Source organism: Jaculus jaculus, chromosome 16 (genome assembly GCF_020740685.1).
Source record: "Jaculus jaculus isolate mJacJac1 chromosome 16, mJacJac1.mat.Y.cur, whole genome shotgun sequence".
Taxonomy (NCBI): domain Eukaryota; kingdom Metazoa; phylum Chordata; class Mammalia; order Rodentia; family Dipodidae; genus Jaculus; species Jaculus jaculus.
The window spans coordinates 50403484-50419666 of record NC_059117.1 but is presented as its reverse complement, the minus strand read 5'-3'; the positions used below and the strand labels follow the sequence as shown (position 1 = coordinate 50419666).

The window sequence follows — 16183 nt, the reverse complement described above, 5'->3', positions numbered from 1 at the left end:
AGCATGATGCCAACTGAGCTACATCCCTAGTCACCTGGTAGTTTTATTCTTATTTTATTTATTTGAAAAAGAGAAAGAGGGAGGGAGGGAAGAAAGGAGGGAAGGAGGGAAGAAGGGAGGGAGGGAGGAAGGGAGGGAGGGAGGGAGGGAGAGGGAGAGGGAGAGAGAGAGAGAGGGAACGGGCGAGAGAGAGAATAAATGAATATGGTGTGCCAGGGCTTCTGGCTGCTACAGACTCCAGATGCATGTGCTATCTTGTGCATCTGGCTTACATGGGTATTGGGGAATCAAAACTGGGCCCTTAGGATTTGTAGGAAAATGCCTTATCTGTTAAGCCACTATTCACTCCCCTCCTTTTTTTTTGAGGTAGGTGTCTAGGCCAGGTTGACCTGGAATTCACTCTGTAGCCTTAGGCTGGCCTTAAACTCACAATGATGCTCTAGCCTCTGCCTCCTGAATGCTGGGATTAAAGGTGTGCACCACCATACCTGGCAGTTGCTTTTATTTGTATGCCTTCAGGATTATTTTGACAGTTATTTGACCCTGTTCTGAAATACTTACTTGATCATAAATGTCCAGACAGGAATGGTGCCAGTTGGAAATGAGTGCTTGGGATTTATTGCATCCCACTGGGAAGGTCATAGGTCAGCTCTATCAGACCTACAGGGTATCTGTCTCATGACAGGGAAGTAGAGTCGCCTTCACTCTGAACAATAAGGGCTGAGCCCAGAAGTGGAGAGTCTCATCAGGTTTATGGGTGTGACCAAAGGCCCATGTGCTGAAAGCTTGGTCCTTAGGTTAACTGTTGAAAGGTGGTGGGACTTAGTTGTTTATGAAAGAGAGGGGAAAAGGGGGAATGAACAGGTGCACCAGGGCCTCTAGCCACTACAAAAGAAATCCAGACACATGTGCCTCCTTGTGCATCTGGCCTTATGTGAGTACTGGGGAATTGAACCTGGGTCCTTAGGCTTCACATGCTAGTGCTTTAACAGCTGAGCCCTCTCTCTAACTTGGTGTTGGGATTTTGAAGAGGTAAGATGGTCTTGAGGACTCCACCCTTATTGTATTCAGGTTCGCATTGCTGGTAGAAATCACCCAACCAAGAGCAGCTTATAGGGAAAAAGAGGTTTATTTTGGTTTACATGGTTGAGGGGGAAGCTCCATGATGGCAGGGAAAATGATGGCATGAGCAGAGGGTGGACATGACCCCCTGGCCAATATCAGGTAGATCACAGGAACAGGAGAGTGTGCCAAACACTCTCAAGGGGGAGCTGGCTTTAATATCCATAAGCCCACCCCAACAATCCACTGCCTCCTGGAGGTGCTAATTCCCAAATCTCCATCAGCTGGGAACCTGGCATTCAGAACACTTAAATTTAGGGGGACACCTGAATCAAACCACCACAGTCTGCACCTGACCCCCATGAACTCATAACCATCCACAATGTAAAATGCAATGCATTGAATTCAACCTCAGAAGTCTTCATATTTTTATCAGTCCCAATGATGTTCAAAATTCCCATAATCCAAGGTCTTTTAGCTGAGCCATAACACCAAAAAAAAAAAAAAAAAAATCTTCCCCGAACTCATGATGACACAGAATAAACACTCACACTACAAAAGATGACATTGGGCATAGAAAAGAAATATTCAACCAATACAAGATTTAAACAGGGCAAACATCAAACTCTGTAGTTCCAAGTCCAACAGCTCTAGCCAATGATAAGTCTCCAAGTCCAATAATTCTAACCAGTAACAAGTCTCTGGAATTCCAATTTTGTCCCTCCAGCTAGGCTACTCACAGCATCTCCACTGGGTCTCCACTGCAATCCACAGTTCATCTTCATGGTTCCATCTGGTCTCCATGCAGGCATCCAGTAAACCTGCTTCACACTGCCCATGGCCATTTCCAAAACACAAGACTGCATTGTAAACTCAATGACCCTCTCTTTCCAGCATTTCTTTTTATTGTTTTAGTTTTTCAAGGTAGGGTCTAACTCTAGCACAGGCTGACCTGGAATTCATTCTGCATTCTCAGGGTGGCCTTGAACTCATGGCGCTACTCCTATCTCTACCTCCTGAGTGCTGGAACTAAAGGCATGTGCCACCACACCCAGCTCTTTCCTGCATTTGTTATACTCCACAGTACCAGGTAGGGTGTGGTGGTGGTTTGATTCAGGTGTCCCCATAAACTTAGGTGTTCTGAATGCTAGGTTCCCAGCTGATAGAGATTTGGGACTTAATGTCTCTTGGAGGGAGTATATTGTTGGGGGTGGGCTTATGGGTGTTATAGTCAGTTTCCCCTTGCCAGTGTTTGGCACACTCTCCTGTTGCTATTGTCCACCTGATGTTGGCCAGGGGTGATGTCCACTCTCTGTTCATGCCATCATTTTCCCTTGCCATTATGGAACTTCCCCCTCGAGCCTGTAAGCCAAAATAAACCTCTTGTTCCCACAAGCTGCTCTTGGTTGGGTGATTTCTACCAGCAATGCGAACCTGACTGCAACAGGTGCCAATGTATTAATCCAGGGGGGAAATAAAGCAGACTTTGAAGAACAAGGCATTCCTTGAGCACTCACCCCTCTTCAAAAAGAGTCAACATTCTTCCTGTTGCCCCAGTGCAGGTCAGATGGCCCAGTTGCAAAGGTTGTAATCTCTCAATTGCAGTGGAATAGGCAGCAGTTCACCCAATGATTTCATTTTTTCTATGCCAAATCCCTCTGCACATATCAGTCCATTTCTGCACACTGCAAGCCTGCACAAGTTCTCAGGACACAGCCATAACAGCAACCCTCTCACACAGCCTCCTTCTAGCCCAGTCCAGACAAAGCTCCTTTTCACCCTAATAAGCCAAACCTCATAGCCCATAGTTCTTACTGCATTCAGGTCTGACCAGAATAATCTATCTAACTGTACTCATAGCATTGCAAGGCATCTCTTAGGCCAAGGTTTCAAATTCATCCACATTTCTTTTGAAAATCAGCTCCAAAAGCTAAAGCAGCATAGTGTCTAGCAGCAAATGACCCCACTCCTGGTACCAACATTACTGTCATAGTCAGGTTTGCATTGCTGGTAGAAATCATCCAACCAAGAGAGGCTTTTAGGGAAAAGAGGTTTTTTTTTTTTTTTTTTTTTGGCTTACAGACTCAAGGGGAAGCTCCATCATGGCAGGGGAAAATGATGGCATGAGCAGAGGGTGGACATGACCCCCTGGCCAATATCAGGCAGGCAACAGGAACAGGAGAGTGTGCAAAACACTAGCAAGAGGGAGCTGGATGTAACACCCATAAAGCCTGCCCCCAACAATACACTGCCTCCTGGAGGTGTTAATTCCCAAGTCTCCATTAGCTGGGAACCTAGCACTCAGAACACCTAAGTTTAGGGGGATACTTGAATCAAACCACCACAACCCTCATGAATGGATTATGGTTTTATTCAGGTGTCTCCCATAAACTTATAGGTTTTGAATGCTTAGCTCCCCAGGTGTTGGTAATTTGGGAATTAAATCCTCCTGGATGCAGTGTGTTGTTGGAAGGGGGCTTATGGCTATTGTAGACAGCTCCCTCTTGCCAGTGTTTCACATACTGTCCTGCTGCTTTTGTCTATCTGATGTTGGCCAGGAGGTGATGTCCACCCTCTGCTCATGACATCGTTTTCCCCTGCCATCAAGGAGCTTTCCTTCATGTCAGTAAGCTAAAATAAACCCTCCCCGCCACCAAACTGCTCTTGATCAGGTGTTTTTCTTCCAGCAATGTGAATCTTACTGAAACAGTAAAATTGTTACTGAGAATGAGATCATTGCTGCTGGAAACCTGACTGTGTGGCTTTTGGCTTTTTTGGAGCTGATTTTTAGGAAGGAATGTGGACAAATTTGAAATCTTGGACGAATTTGAAAAAATTGGGCTTAAACTTCTGCCCATTCAGCTGTAATTGTTTGAGAGATTACAACCATTGAGATTGGGCCAGCTAACCTGCATTGGGACAACAGGAAGTCTTTTGAAGGGGCCTGAATGCTGCAGGTGTGTCCTGTTCTTCAGAGTCTGTTTTACTCCCCCCGTGATTAGCAAATTCATAGCCCACCTGGTACTGTGGAGTAAAATAAATGCAGGAAAGAGGTTATTGAATTTACAACACAGTTTTGTATTTTGGAAATGGCCATGGGCAGTGTGAAGCAGGCTTGTTGGATTGCCTGACTGGAGACCCAATGGATGAAGATGAACTGTGGGTTGCAGTAGAGACTCAATGAAGATGCCAGGACTAGTCAAGGTGAGCTGCCAGCAGCAGAAGTTTTCCAGGACTGTGAGTAGCCTGGCTGGAGGGTGGAATTGGGACTCCAAAGACTCATCACTGGTTAGAATTTTTGGACTTGGAGACTAGAGTTGTTGGTCTTAGAGCTACAGAGTTTGGTCTTTGCCCTCATTGTTTTAAATCTTGTATTGGTTGCATATTTCTTTGCTTTCCCCAATGACATCTTTTGCTGTGTAAATGTTTATTCTGTGCCATTATGGATTTTTTTTTTTTTTTTTTTGGTATTGAGGCTCAGTTAAAAGATCTTGGACTGTGGGGGTGTTTGAATATCACTGGAATTGATTAAAAACAAAATTATGGGAACTTTTAAAGTTGGGTTGAGTGCATCATGTATGGTTATCAGTTTATGGGGGCTAGAGGAGGAATGTGGTGGTTTGATTCAGGTGGCCTCATCAACTTATGTGTTCTAAATGCTTATGTCCCCAGCTGATGGCAGTTTGGGAACTGAATCCTCTGGGAGGCTGTGTATGTTGGGGGCGGGCTTATGCGTGTTTTAGCCAGCTTCTCCTTGCCAGGTTTTGGCCACTCTCCTGTTGCTATGGTCCATGTGATTGATGTTGGCTAGGAGGTGATGTCCACCCTCCGCTCATGCCATCATTTTCCCCTGCTATCATGGAACTTTCCTTCTAGTCTGTAAGCCAAATTAAACTTTTTTTTTTTTTTTCCCCACAAGCTATTCTTGGTCGGGTGTTTTCTGCCAGCTGTGAAAACCTGACTGCAACACATTCATAACCCCACAATATCTCAAAATGTGACCTTACTTGGAGATAGGGTCTATATTGAGCTAACCAAGTTAAAAATGAAGTCTTTAGTATGGCCCTAATCTACTTTGACTGATATCTTTATAAGCAGGGAAATTTGGATGCAATGCAGAGAGAGAAAAATTGGAAAATTTTGGAGAAAAATTGGAAATTTGGATGCAATGCAGAGAGAAAAGAATGTGAAGACTCAGGGAGAAAGTGACTTTGCATTCCTACAAAGGAGAGAGCCTTGAAACAGAACCTTTCCTGTCAGCCCTTAGATGGTACCAGTCTGATTGACACCTCTACCTCTGACTTCTGTCCTTTCTAGCTGGGAGATAATAAAAGTTTTTTTATTTAAAGCTTGTGGTCTTTTATTATGGAAGGCCAAACAGAGGAATACTATGTGTCACCAAGTGAAATGCTCCCAGTTCTTGAAGTTAAATAATACTTATTCTCGGGGCTGGAGAGATCGATCAATCAGTAGTTAAGGCCCTTGGCTGCAAAGCCTAAGGACCAGAGTTCGACTCCCCAGTACCCATGTAAGCCTGATGCACCAAGTGGCTCATGTGTCTGGTATTTGTTTAGCAGTAGCTAGAGTCCCTGGCAAGCCCATTCTCTCTCTCTCTCTCATAAATAAATAAATAAAAGTAGTATTTTAAAAATTTGTTTGGCTTAGCAATTTCCAAATCTTCTCTGGCCATGGGACTTCATCTCGTACTCAAAAGCCTGTATGTTAAGAAGCTGTTGCTGCAACATTTCCTCCACCACCGTTATTGCAACTGTTTGCCCATCTCTGAGCAGTTGCACCAGTATAAGCAATGGCCTGCCTCTAGATTTCTAGTCATGTAAAAACATTTAGGTCACTGTTGGCTGGGCATTTTACTTAATCCCATGTTTTATCTGTATTTTAAAGTATTTTATATTGTTTTATGAGAGAGAGAGAGAGAGAGAGAGAGAGAGAGAGAGAGAGAGAGAGAGAGGGAGAGAATGGGAGAGAGAATGGTTGCACCAGGGCCTCTAGCTACTGCAAACAATTTACAGATGTATGCACCACCCTGTTCATCTGGCTTACATGGGTACTGGGGAATTGAACCTGGATCCTTAGGCTTTGCAGGCAAGCACATTAACCACTAAGCAATTTCTCTAGCCCTGTGTCTAAGTTTTTTCATTTTCATTTGAATGTTTGTGTGTGTTCTCTCCAGTGTTACACCACCACATGGATTTACAACTGTTTAATATGGTTCAGCATCAACCACAGAGCTTGGAAAGCCAGAACTTACAAAGACAAAACAGCAACACTTCATCTTCCTTACCCTTTGAAGTAGTCTGTCATTTAAGTTCTAACCAGGCCCAACCCTGCTTAACTTCTGAGGTCAGACGCATTCAGGGTGGTATGACCATAGACAGGAAACAGTCTTTCTTCACTCTTCAAGGTGTATCTGTTTTTCTTTTTTTTCCAGAAAGCTAGAAAAACTTGACTCCAATTATCATCAATGACCTACTTAGACAGAAGTGCAATTTTAAATATTTTCTGAAGAGGTGAGAAGTTCTTTGGCTCTGAAGATTGATGAGATGGCAGAGAGCCATCGTGGGTTTCTTTGCTACAATTCAGAAAGGGGACTTGAAGAAAGCTGTATGTCTTTGTCTCAGATATCTACTAGGTTTTGCCTCAGTGATCTCTTGCAGCTAGTCCTAGAATCTGCCATGTGTACCACATTAGTGACTTTACAGATTTTTAAGTTTTTATTTATTTATTTATTTGAGGGAGAGAGGGAAAGAGGCAAATAGAAAGAGAGAATGGGTGAACTAGGGCCTCTGGTCACTACAAACTCCAGACTCATGTACCACCTTGTACCTCTGGCTTATGTGGGTAATAGGGAATCGAGCATGGGTCCTTAGGCTTTTCAGGCAAATGCCTTAACCATTAAGCCATCTATCCAGCCCCTGACAGATTTTTCTTCCCAGAAAGATTTGGTTAATGGGAGGGAAAAGAAACAGTTTTTGTCTGCTGGACTTTGGTAGACCTACAGTGATTTCTTCCTGCCTTCTCTATTGGTAACATGGTATTTGGTGAGGGAACTGCCTGTGTTAACAGGCAGCCGAAGCCAGCATTTGGATGGTTTCCACGGGCAGATTATTTTAGTCTCACTGTGCCAAAGGTACTTATTGAAATCAAGCTTGGCGAGGGGAAAGCAGGGAGGTCACCCTCAAAGCATTCACTGCCTAATAAGATTTCCCATAGACAATATTCCCAGAGCTTTGTAAGAACCAAGCCTGTGTTGACAAGGAGAAAAAGATGAGAGTGATTTTTATCAGCCAACACAGATGGATGGGTTCTTTTCTGGCTGGAGTTCAGTTCAGCTTCTATAATTAGTTGCAGGTGGAGTTCTTATGCTGTTGTTTTAGGTCCATTGACATCTGTGTGCAGATCACCCCCTGCACCCAAGTAGGCATTTGGAGTCAATAAGTGGTTTGGCTTTGCAGGAATATAGAAAATTATAAATCTATCACATACATGTATACACATACAGATAAAACCACTTTAAAGGTCAGATTTTGAAAGTGTGGAAATCATTTTTAAAAGTTCAGAAAGTGTTTTTTTGGGGGGAGGGGGAAACTGTGGGCATATAGCCAAGAGCTGGGCAGTCTGACAAACAGTTCTGTCATGTGCAACTTCTTAGTGTCTGTGTGAGACCAGAATGTGATCGCGTCTTGGAACTGACTGTGGCCATTTTATCTTCTGGTAGGAAAAGTAGGGAGAAGAACAGAAGATGGAGGAGCTACATCACTTCCTGTAAGCTGTGGCTGGCCTGGGTCTGTGCTTGTTGGCATGTATCAGTCGAGTTAACCTGGTGGCTCTTTTTGCCAGTGTGTGTGTGGTCATGTATGCACGTATGGGTGTGCATTCATGTGTGTACATGTGGAGACAGCCTGTGGTGTCAGTCTTCAAGGATGCCATCCTCCTCTTTTTATTTTTAAATTTTATTTTTATTTATTTATTTGAAAGAGAGAAAGAGAGAGAGAGAGAGAGAGAGAGAAAGAGACAGAGAGAGGGAGAGAGAGAATGGGCACGCCAGAGCCTCCAGCCACTGCATATGATCCCCAGACGCATGCGCCCCCTTGTGCATCTGGCTTACACAGGTCCTGGGGAATCAAACTGAGGTCCTTTGGTTTTGCAGGCAAAATTCCTTAACCAGTAAGCCATTTCTCCAGCCCTTTTTATTTTTTTTAAGTATTTTTTGTTCTGTGAGAGAGGAGAGAGAAAGGGAAAAGGGGGTGGGGAGAGAGAGAGAGAGAATTGGTGTGCCAGGGCCTCCAGCCACTGAAATTGAACTCCAGACATTTGTACCACCTTGTGCACATGTGTGACCTTGCACACGCATCACCTTGTGTATTTGGTTTACATGGGATTGGGGAAGTCAAACATGGGTCTTTAGGCTTTGCAGGCAAGCACCTTAACTGCTAAACCATCTCTCCAGCCCATACCTCTTTTTTTTTTCTCACTATTTATTAACATTTTCCATGATTATAAAAAGTATCCCATGGTAATACCATCCCTTGCCCCCCTTTTGTTTTTATTTCTGAGGTAGGGTCTTGTTCTAGCCCAGGCTGACCAGGAATTCACTATGTAGTTTCAGGTTGGCCTCAATCTCATGGTGATCCTCCTACCTCTGCCTCCTGAGTGGTGGGATTAAAGGTGTGCACCACCATGCCTGGTTTACCTCTTTTTTTAAAAATTTTATTTTTACTTTTTATTTTATTTGAGAGAGACATAAAGAAAGAGCAAGAGAGAAAGGGGAGGGAGAGAGAGAGAATGGGTATGCCAGGGCCTTAGGCACTGCCAACCAATTCCAGGTGCATGAACCATCTTGTGCATCTGACTTATGTGGGTCCTAGGGAATTGAACCTGGGGTCTGCTGGCTGGCTAGTCTAGCTGTGTCCCTGAGCTCCAGGTTCAGTGAGAGATCCTGTTTCACAAAATAAGGTGAAGAAGCTATTGTAAACATGTGTATGTGTACCTGCATACATGTGTAGCTACATGCATGCACACATTTATGTGTCACTCTTAAAAGGAAATGGACAATGTAGTAATGAATTAAAATCTTTAAAACTAGAATGTCTAAACAAATTTCACTGGTTTTTATTTATTTATTTGAGAGAGCAAGAGAGAAAGAGAGCACAAGAGTGAGAGAAGGGGCGTGCCATGTCCTTCAGCCACTGCAAACAAACTCTAGACGCATGCACCACCTTGTGCATCTGGCTTATGTGGGTTCTGGGGAATTGAACCTGGGTCCTTTGGCTTTTTAGGCAAATGCCTTAACTGCTAAACCACTTCTCCAGCCCTCACTGATTTTCTTAAAGCAATTTTAAAAAACATTTGTTTCTTTTTTTTAAATTAGTTTTGTATTCAGCAAATGCAAGCAGTTTGGTAACATTATTAGGCTCATACGTGACCTACCCCCTCCCCATTGGCCCCTCCTTGTTGAGGTGTATGGGTCGTGCATTGTGGAGTTAGCCCACAGTTATTGGTATGATAAATGTCTCTGCATATCATGACCCAACATGTGGCTTTGACATTCTTTCCGCCCCCTCTTCCGCAAAATTTCCCTGAGCCATGTTGGGTTCATTTTTGATCTGCTTCAGTGATGAAGTGTTGGGGGCCTCTGGGGCTCTGGCTCTCTGATTTGGTAGGAGTTGATTTTTCTCTGTGTTGGTCTCCTTGCCCCTTGTGCTGGTATCTGGTTCATCAGGAAAACAGCACCCTTGCTTGTTTTACCAATTTTCCTTAGTTTCAGCTGGGGCCCTTTTGAGGTATGATGGGGTGGCTCTCTCCTTAGGATCTGCATCTATCTGAAAAAGAGAATCAGATTCTCCAATGGAGAGTAAGTTAGCACCAGGACAAATGAGATAACACTTACTTTCTTTTTTTAAATTTTTATTTATTTATTTGAGAGCTATAGACACAGAGAGAGAGACAGAGAGAGGGAGAGAGAATGGGCGCGTCAGGGCTTCCAGCCTCTGCAAACGAACTCCAGACGCGTGCGCCCCCCTGTGCATCTGGCTAACGTGGGACCTGGGGAACCTAGCCTTGAACCGGGGTCCTTAGGCTTCACAGGCAAGCGCTTAACTGCTAAGCCATCTCTCCAGCCCACCCTTACTTTTTTTATAGAGAGTTTAATAGGTATAGGCCCTCTTGAAGCCCATGATTGATGGTAGCTTGATATTGAAGAGTGGGCTTATGTTTAGATATGGTTCTGACTTTTTTCCCAGCTCCAGCTATGGGTCCCGTACCACTGAGGGGATCAGTTAGCCAAATCAAGAGCAGTTGGTTCCCCACCATGGCTGTGTGCCACTATTGCACTTGTGTGGGCATCACAACAGGTTATTTGCAGCTAAGTAGGTTCGACCATGAGTTGCTTAGACAAATATTGGTCATTTTCCCCCAGCCGCCCATGTAGTACCTTCTGGCACTAGACACACTGACTGTCTGGGGACTGACTCTCTCGTGGCTTCCAGGCATGCCGTTCCATTTTACGTGTCAGCTGCATATGGCGTCTTCAGCAATAGGGTCTTATCACTAACCTTTGATGGGTCATCAAGTACTCTGAGAGAAATCTTTCATTCTTTTAGGAAACCTTGTAGGTTTCTCTGATCAAAATCTCATTGTGGATGATAGCCCCATGCTGGTACTGGGAGTTACAGGTCAGTGCCCACTAAGAAAATGAGGAAAAAGATAACTAATATACAAGAGTTAGAGAGACAAGAGAGAGAGGGAGAGGGAGGGAGGGAAGATGTAGAAGATTTAGGTTAGACTTAGGAGAGTCAGAATATGAGTGCTGTTTCCTGCTATGAATGAATTCCAGATGCATGCTCCACTTTCTTTTTTTATTGACAACTGCCATAATTATAGACAATAACCCATGGTAATTTCCCCCCTCCTCTAACTTTTCCCTCTAAAACTCCATTCTCCATTATACCCCTCCTCCTCTCAATCAGTCTCTCTTTTATTTTAATGTCATCTTTACTCCTGTTATGAGGGTCTTGTGTAGGTAGTGTCAGGCGCCGAGAGATCATGAATATCCAGGCCATTTTGTGTCTGGAAGAGTGTGTGGTAAGGAGTCCTACTCTTCCTTTGGTTCTTACATTCTTTCTTCCACCTCTTCCGTAATGGACCCCGAACCTTGGAAGGTGTGATAGAGATATTTCGTGCTGAGTACTCCTCTGTCACTTCTTCTTAGTACCATGGTACCTTCTGAGTCATCCCAAGGTCACTGCCATCTGAAAAGAGAAGCTTCTCTAACCAAAAGTAAGAGTAGCATCATTAAGAGAAGTGCTCACCGGGCAGTTTGGTGAGCATAGTATATACATTTAGCCAGACACATGATCATAGGTCATAGGTTTTCTTGGAGCGGGCCTCCAGTCCAATCAGAGAGCAGTCGGTTTTCCCCATAACAGACATGCTATTATTGCACCTCTTGGCTTATTGGTCTGGTTGGCCAAATTTAAGGTTTGCAGTATCCACTGTTGTTTATCTCTACTGGTGATCTTTCTCTCTCCCACAGAAATGCACATGTGCCACTTTCTGCATCTGGCTTTACATACTTGGGTACTGGGAAATTGAACCTGGAGTTTCAGGTTTTGCAAGCAAGTGCCATTAACTGCCAAGCCATCTTTCCAGGTTCTTTATTGATTTTTATCGTTTTTTCTGCCCCTATTTTTTGCTTTCTTCCCTCTCCCCCCATGAGATAGGGTATCACTCCATTCCAGGCTGACCTGGAACTCACTCTGTAGTTCCAGCTGGCTTTAAACTCACAGAGATCCTCCTGCCTCTGCCTCCCAAGTGCTAGGATTAAAGGCGTGCACCACCATACTCAGTTTCTGTCCCTGTTTTTTTTTTTTTTTAATTTATTTATTTGAGAGTGACAGACACAGAGAGAAAGACAGATAGAGGGAGACAGAGAATGGGCGCGCCAGGGCTTCCAGCCTCTGCAAACAAACTCCAGACGCGTGCGCCCCCTTGTGCATTTGGCTAACATGGGACCTGGGGAACCGAGCCTCGAACCGGGGTCCTTAGGCTTCATAGGCAAGCGCTTAACCGCTAAGCCATCTCTCCAGCCCCCTGTCTTTTTTTTTTTAAAATATTTCATTTGTCTATTTTCTTTCTTTCTTTCTTTTTATTTTTTGGTTTTTCTGAGGTAGAGTTTCACTTTAGCCCAGGCTGACCTGGAATTCACTATGTAGTCTCAGGGTGGCCTCGAACTCACAGTAATCCTCCTATCTCTGCTTTTCCAGGCAAGGTCTCACTCTAGCCCAGGCTGACCTGGAAGTCATTCTGTAGCTCCATGCTGGCCTTGACCTCATGGTGATCCTCTTAAGTCAGCCTCTGGAATGCTGGGCTTTCAAGGAATGCATGGTTTCAAACTTGGGTAATTTTAATTTTTAAATATATTTTATTATTTATTTGAGAGAGAAAGAGGCACATAGAGAAACTGGGCATGCTAGGGCCTCCAAGTGCTGTAAACGTACTCCAGACGCATGCACCACCTTGTGCATCTGGCTTTACATGGGTACTGTGGAATCAAATCTGGGTCCTTTGGCTTTGGAGGCAAGCACCTTAACCACTAAACTATCTCTCCAGCCCCCCCTTTTAAAATAAAATCCTTTTTATTGACAATATATTATAATCATAATCCCCTCTCACTATCCTCTCTCTTCCCCTCCCCTATCCCACTCTCCACTGAATCCTTTTCTTCCGGCTAGTCTTCTATTTCTATGTCATTTCTTCCTGTTATGTATCTTGTGTGGCCAGTGTGAGGTGCTGAGACCTCCTGCTTTCACATCTTGTATCTCACAGTCAGATCTTGCCTTCTCAGGTCTCAGCCTCCTGATTCCTGCCTGTCTCAGCATCCCCTTCCCCTCCAAAAGAAACCCCTCTGTTATGTTTTCTTTAAGAATTCAGACCATTTATTTATTGAACTCATTGTTATCTTTTGTTTATGGAAAAATGTGGCTACAAGTAGCAGAAATTCGTTCAGATTGAAAAGGCTTACTGGAAAGATACAGGATTGGTTTTTGAGCCTCTAAGCATAGGTATCATGAGGGGCTAGAAGTGGGGGTTGTTTGGAAGATGACCAGTGATACAAAGTCTCTCTTTTTCTCCTACTTTCCTCCCTCCTCTCTCTTTTCCTTTCTCCACTGTGAATATCTGCTTCCCCATACCCCTTGTGTAAAAGTGGCTGTTCAAAGACAGCATATGCATCTTGTCTATACAAGTGCTCAACAAGGACTGTTTCATGTTGCAATTTCAAACTCAGAGAACAAAAAAAAAAAACAAATCTAATTGGCTCAGCTTGGCTCCAAAGTCTATTCTAGGTCTAGTCATGAGATCCATACCCTGTGAGCAGTTCCATGTAAGAGTCTCTGGGAAATAGCATAGGGGAGGATGTTCCAGGGAGGAAACAGAAGCTGCTGTGTAGAAATGTATTTGTGTCACATGTAATTGGAAACATGCCTGTTTTTGTTATTAGGGAAAACCAGATCAAGTAAGACTTTTTTTTTTTTTGAAAAAAATTATTTATATTTGCAAGGAGAGAGAGAGAGAATGGGTGTGCCAGGGTCTCTTGCAAATGAACTCCAGATGCTTTCTTTACTTTGTGCATCTGGCTTTATGTGGGTGCTGGCGAATTGAACCCAGGTCATCAGGCTTTGCAGACAAGTGTCTTTAACCACTGAGCCATCTCTCTGGCCCTGATACATTTATAGAAATTTATTGACCATTGCTTATGTCTACATCTATACCAGCCACAACTCTGGTATCATATTGGACTCATTTGACTATCACCCTCAGACTGTCAATCCCTGCCTCTGAGCATGTCCACTAGAGAAATACCAGAAGTTGTAGTGACTGATACCAAGATCAATTCCTGCTATCACATTTTAGTGGGCCCACATGGTTCCCATTATAATTATAATATCAGTGTGCCTCCTTTATGGGACTTGCAAAAACCTTGTCTACTGGGTTTCTTTCTTTCTTTTTTTCTTTTTGGATTTTTGAGGTAGGGTTTCACTTTAGTCTAGATTGACCTGGAATTCACTATGTAGTTAGTCTCTGCCTGGCCTCAAACTCACAGTGATCTTCTTATCTCTGCCTCCTGAGTGCTGGGATTAAAGGCTTGCACCATCATGCCTGGCTAAAATTGTCTATTTTCTTTAAACATCCATTGTTTCAATGGAAAATTGGATTTCTTTATTAAAAATATTTATTGATTGATTTGCAAGCAGAGAGACAGAGAAGGACAGAGAAAATGGGCCCATCAGGATCTTCTGCCACTGCAGACAAACTCCAAATAGTGTATTACTTTGTGCATCTGGCTTTACATGGATACTGGGGAATTGAACCCAGGCCATCAGGCTTTGTGAGAAAGCACCTTTAACTGTTGAGCCATCTTCCCAGCCAGTAGATCTTATTGAGTGTGATTTTGATGCTAGATAAGATCTGCAACCTTTCAGGGCTAGGTATGTTAAAATTTGATATTTTCTATTTCAAGGTTATAACAGCTTGAGTTCTAAAAACTATCTCAAGATAAGGCTCTTGAGTGCATATTACATGAAAAAATGCAAAGAAATTAAAATCCACTGATTTTCTTCCTTGGAAAAACTTTCAGAAAACATGCAAGTGTAGTAACCTGCTCCCAAGGAATCCTGAGGCCTGGGGGTATATGTGATGAAAACCTGGACCACGCACACAACAAGCACATGTGGAAATTGCTCACATGTGGAAATATAGCAAATCATGGCTAAAAGCTGTCTTTGCAAAGATCTAAAATTCTAGGGGCTGGAGAAATGGCTTAGCAGTGAAGGTGCTTGCCTGCAAAGCCTAAGGACCCAAGTTCGATTCCCTAGTACCCACATAAGCCAGTTGCACAAGGTGGTATATACATCTGGAGTTCATTTGCAGTGACTAGAGGCCCTAATGTGCCCTTTCTCTCTCTGTCACTCTTTATCTCTCAAATAAATAAATAACTATTTTTAAACAAAGATTTAAAATTCTGTTTGTAATCTTTACTTTTAGAAAATTATATACCTTAAAAAACGTTTTGTAGCCGGTGTGGTGGTGCACGCCTTTAATCCCAGCACTTGGGAGGGAGGCAGAGGTAGGAGAATTGCCGAGAGTTCAAGGCCATCCTGAGACTACATAGTAAATTCCAGGTCAGCCTGAGCCAGAGTGAGACCCTACCTCGAAAAACAAACAATCAAAAACATTTTGTTGACAACCTCCACATATATATACATAATATGCTATGACTACATTCCCTTCCATCACCCTGTCTTCTCTTGTCCCCTCCTCTATCATTCCTCCACTGAATCCCTTCTTCTTTCCAAGTAGTCATTGCTCTACTTTAATGTCATCCTTTCCCTGCCTCCTGCTGTTCAGGAGTTTGTTCCATTTTCTTTTTTGTTCATTTTTATTTACTTATTTGAGAGTGACACAGAGAGAAAGAGGCAGATAGAGAAAGAGAGGGAAAGAATGGGCGCGCCAGGGCTTCCAGCCATTGCAAACAAATTCCAGACGTGTGCGCCCGCTTGTGCATCTGGCTAATGTGGGACCTGGAGAATCGAGCCTTGAACTGGGGTCCTAAGGCTTCACAGGCAAGCGTGTAACCGCTAAGCCATCTCTCCAGCCCTGTTCCATTTTTTGACATGGCCTACGCAAGCTCAGAGGGGAAGACTTTTTGGTAGAGTGGTTGAGCTGGAATTGAGCCCAGGCAGACTAACTCCAAAGACAGTCTGAAGTAAGTGTTGACTCCAGCATGGAATGCCGAGCACTTGAATACATAGCGGATTGTAGTTCAGGCATGATTTCATCAGACAATGGCAAAGCCCATGTATTGCAAACACATTCCCTTGCCATCCTCATTAAGTTGTTTTTTTTTTTTTTTTTTTGATTTTGAGGTAGGGTCTCACTGTAGCCCAGGCTGACCTGGAATTTACTACGTAGTCTCAGGGTGGCCTTGAACTCATGGTGATCCTCCTACCTCTGCCTCCCTAGTGCTGGGGTTAACAGCGTGTACCACCATGCCCAGGACCCTACCTCGAAAAACCAAAACAAAAAAATATTTTAAGAGAGAAAA

At 43.6% G+C, this 16183-nt stretch overlaps 1 protein-coding gene across 14 annotated transcripts in view; it reads left to right on the top strand.

Moving 5' to 3' along the window:
- Erc2 (ELKS/RAB6-interacting/CAST family member 2) overlaps positions 1 to 16183 on the top strand; it is a 1023973-nt gene that overhangs the window by 41359 nt on the left and 966431 nt on the right. The window lies entirely within an intron of this gene.